Source organism: Hyla sarda, unplaced genomic scaffold (genome assembly GCF_029499605.1).
Source record: "Hyla sarda isolate aHylSar1 unplaced genomic scaffold, aHylSar1.hap1 scaffold_739, whole genome shotgun sequence".
NCBI classification, from domain to species: Eukaryota; Metazoa; Chordata; class Amphibia; order Anura; family Hylidae; genus Hyla; species Hyla sarda.
The window spans coordinates 1-4,282 of record NW_026610761.1 but is presented as its reverse complement, the minus strand read 5'-3'; the positions used below and the strand labels follow the sequence as shown (position 1 = coordinate 4,282).

The 4,282-nt window shown below is 45.5% G+C and overlaps 2 non-coding genes across 2 annotated transcripts; both read left to right on the top strand.

The window, feature by feature from the left end:
- Positions 1-215: 215 nt before the first annotated feature.
- LOC130344938 (U2 spliceosomal RNA) lies at positions 216-406 on the top strand. Its single transcript, XR_008883734.1, has one exon. It is a non-coding gene; the product is annotated as a U2 spliceosomal RNA (small nuclear RNA).
- A 2,097-nt stretch (positions 407-2,503) lies between these two features.
- Positions 2,504-2,694, top strand: LOC130344912 (U2 spliceosomal RNA). Its single transcript, XR_008883713.1, has one exon. It is a non-coding gene; the product is annotated as a U2 spliceosomal RNA (small nuclear RNA).
- The last annotated feature ends 1,588 nt before the right edge of the window (positions 2,695-4,282 follow it).

The following is a 4,282-nucleotide window of genomic DNA, read 5'->3' as shown; positions in this document are numbered from 1 at the left end:
ATGGATTGCATTTAAAAAGGCCCCGTGGGAGTGCAATGGGCCCCTGTCTTGCTGCTTAGCAATAATGGTATGGGTTTAGGTTCTGCTGTGTGTACTGGTGGTTGACTGCCCCCCAGCCCAGAGTGTGCATGGAAAATTGTCTGGCAGCCTCCCTGACAGCAAGCAGTGATAGTGCCCATGAAGGGCACCTTGTTGGGCCCGCCCCTTTCACGGTTATCGCTTCTCGGCCTTTTGGCTAAGATCAAGTGTAGTATCTGTTCTTATCAGTTTAATATCTGATACGTCCCCTATCTGGGGACCATATATTAAATGGATTTTTGAGAACGGGGGCCGATTTCGAAGCTTGCTTCCGTCGCCCTATGCATTGACCCGATATGGCAGTATCTTCGGGTACAGTGCACCACCCCCTTACAGGGTTAAAAAGAAAGATTCCTACTTTCATTGCTACCTGCTTGCTGGCTAGCCAGCTAGCCAGCCCTGTGGGCCTTGCTGCTGCTGCAGCCAAAAAACAAAAGGTGGTGCTGCTGCTGCTTCTGCTGCTTCTGCTTCTGCTTGTGTCTGGCCGCTGTTGGAGCGTCCAGGCACAGGACTTCTGCTGCTGCTGACTAAATGGCCTCCTTAATTGGATCATTTGAGTAGCCAGCACACCTGTGCAGGTAGGGCATGACATGATAGGCAGCTGCCTTGATAGCGGGTGGGTGCTGAATGTTCCTAATTGACAAAATAAGATTAATGCTTATGAAGAAATATAAAATCTCATCCCTTCCCCAATATCGCGCCACACCCCTACCCCTTAATTCCCTGGTTGAACTTGATGGACATATGTCTTTTTTCGACCGTACTAACTATGTAACTATGTAACATAACATGGGGGGGGGGGGTCTCCTGGCTGTTCACACAGGTGTGTCATTGCTGTACATTGACCATGCATTGCTTCTGTGGTATTGCAAAGGCAAAGACAAATGCTTCCAGCCATCCATTGCACTAATGGATTGGTCATCAGCTGGCTGTCTATGTCCCGCATCAATATAGACCAAAGTACAGAGGGTTAGGCTATGCTATTGTGCACCTACCTGATGCATCAGAAGGTGCGAGGCCCTTGCTAAATTCTGTGCACAGACTTTGAGATCTATACTTTAGACTGTATCTAAACCTGCTCCAACATGGACTGACATTCTGGCCTACTTTCAGCCGATGCGACTTGTCTGTCGCTGAACAGTCGCTTTTTATGTATTCAGCACCTATGTATAATGTTGTAAAAATGCTCTAGAAGCTAAAGTCGCAGAAATGTCACACATATTTGGCCTGCAACTTTCTGTGCGACAAATTCAGACAGGAAAAATCAGTATAAATCCTTAGAAAATTATCCCCCAGTGTCTCCATCTGCTGGCGGTATTGAATAAGCATTGCTGCACTGATGGGGTATGCATTAGACGAAAAAAAAGAAGAAAAAGAAGAATAATACGCCCAGAAAAGAGGCGAAAAGGAGAAAAACGTAAAAAAACGTGAAAAAAAAGTAAGAGGAAGAGAAGGGAAAAAAAGGTGGAAATGGGTTTAAAAGTGATTTCGGCGGAGAAATATATATATATATATATATATATATATATATATATATATATATATATATATACGCGCACACACACACATATATATAAACGTATTCTCCGTTGAGATATTGCAGCCGCTGCTGTGTCCAGGCCCAGGAGCCTTAGCACTGTGCTGTGATGTCACTCAATACCACTGACATCACTAGGTGTAAACAACATCTCTCCTTTGCTGTGTATGTGACTATGGAGCTGTTTGGTGATGTCGTCTATTATGGCCTTCATAGAAGCAACAGGAGATTGTTGCATCCATCTAGAACCCTCAGAACTACAGTGCTATGATGTCACTCACTTCCACAGGCCTTGCAGAGTGTAAACAACAACAACCCAGCTTTGTTGTGTATGTAACCATAGGGATTTGTGATGTCACCTAGAACCTTCACAGCAGCGACAGCTTTATGAGGAGCATCAGCACTGCTCTGCCTGAGCAGAACCATCACCGCCATAGGTTGTCAAATAACCCGGATTTAACCCACACAGGTAAGTCCAATGGGGTGCAGGCATGTCCTCTATGCTTACAGCTTCCCGTGGGTGTTGGTTTGATACCGTTTGGGGACAGCCAAGGAGGCATCTGCAGGCAACAAAGGTAGGTGTGTGCTTGTGTGTGTGTTTCCTATGCAGATCCTAAGCCCAGTGTCACATGCAAGTAGGAGGAGTAAGAAGGGTTCCTGGCAAATCCGGGTTATGGATTGCATTTAAAAAGGCCCCGTGGGAGTGCAATGGGCCCCTGTCTTGCTGCTTAGCAATAATGGTATGGGTTTAGGTTCTGCTGTGTGTACTGGTGGTTGACTGCCCCCCAGCCCAGAGTGTGCATGGAAAATTGTCTGGCAGCCTCCCTGACAGCAAGCAGTGATAGTGCCCATGAAGGGCACCTTGTTGGGCCCGCCCCTTTCACGGTTATCGCTTCTCGGCCTTTTGGCTAAGATCAAGTGTAGTATCTGTTCTTATCAGTTTAATATCTGATACGTCCCCTATCTGGGGACCATATATTAAATGGATTTTTGAGAACGGGGGCCGATTTCGAAGCTTGCTTCCGTTGCCCTATGCATTGACCCGATATGGCAGTATCTTCGGGTACAGTGCACCACCCCCTTACAGGGTTAAAAAGAAAGATTCCTACTTTCATTGCTACCTGCTTGCTGGCTAGCCAGCTAGCCAGCCCTGTGGGCCTTGCTGCTGCTGCAGCCAAAAAACAAAAGGTGGTGCTGCTGCTGCTTCTGCTGCTTCTGCTTCTGCTTGTGTCTGGCCGCTGTTGGAGCATCCAGGCACAGGACTTCTGCTGCTGCTGACTAAATGGCCTCCTTAATTGGATCATTTGAGTAGCCAGCACACCTTTGCAGGTAGGGCATGACATGATAGGCAGCTGCCTTGATAGCGGGTGGGTGCTGAATGTTCCTAATTGACAAAATAAGATTAATGCTTATGAAGAAATATAAAATCTCATCCCTTCCCCAATATCGCGCCACACCCCTACCCCTTAATTCCCTGGTTGAACTTGATGGACATATGTCTTTTTTCGACCGTACTAACTATGTAACTATGTAACATAACATGGGGGGGGGGGGGGGTCTCCTGGCTGTTCACACAGGTGTGTCATTGCTGTACATTGACCATGCATTGCTTCTGTGGTATTGCAAAGGCAAAGACAAATGCTTCCAGCCATCCATTGCACTAATGGATTGGTCATCAGCTGGCTGTCTATGTCCCGCATCAATATAGACCAAAGTACAGAGGGTTAGGCTATGCTATTGTGCACCTACCTGATGCATCAGAAGGTGCGAGGCCCTTGCTAAATTCTGTGCACAGACTTTGAGATCTATACTTTAGACTGTATCTAAACCTGCTCCAACATGGACTGACATTCTGGCCTACTTTCAGCCGATGCGACTTGTCTGTCGCTGAACAGTCGCTTTTTATGTATTCAGCACCTATGTATAATGTTGTAAAAATGCTCTAGAAGCTAAAGTCGCAGAAATGTCACACATATTTGGCCTGCAACTTTCTGTGCGACAAATTCAGACAGGAAAAATCAGTATAAATCCTTAGAAAATTATCCCCCAGTGTCTCCATCTGCTGGCGGTATTGAATAAGCATTGCTGCACTGATGGGGTATGCATTAGACGAAAAAAAAGAAGAAAAAGAAGAATAATACGCCCAGAAAAGAGGCGAAAAGGAGAAAAACGTAAAAAAACGTGAAAAAAAAGTAAGAGGAAGAGAAGGGAAAAAAAGGTGGAAATGGGTTTAAAAGTGATTTCGGCGGAGAAATATATATATATATATATATATATATATATATATATATATACGCGCACACACACACATATATATAAACGTATTCTCCGTTGAGATATTGCAGCCGCTGCTGTGTCCAGGCCCAGGAGCCTTAGCACTGTGCTGTGATGTCACTCAATACCACTGACATCACTAGGTGTAAACAACATCTCTCCTTTGCTGTGTATGTGACTATGGAGCTGTTTGGTGATGTCGTCTATTATGGCCTTCATAGAAGCAACAGGAGATTGTTGCATCCATCTAGAACCCTCAGAACTACAGTGCTATGATGTCACTCACTTCCACAGGCCTTGCAGAGTGTAAACAACAACAACCCAGCTTTGTTGTGTATGTAACCATAGGGATTTGTGATGTCACCTAGAACCTTCACAGCAGCGACAGCTTTA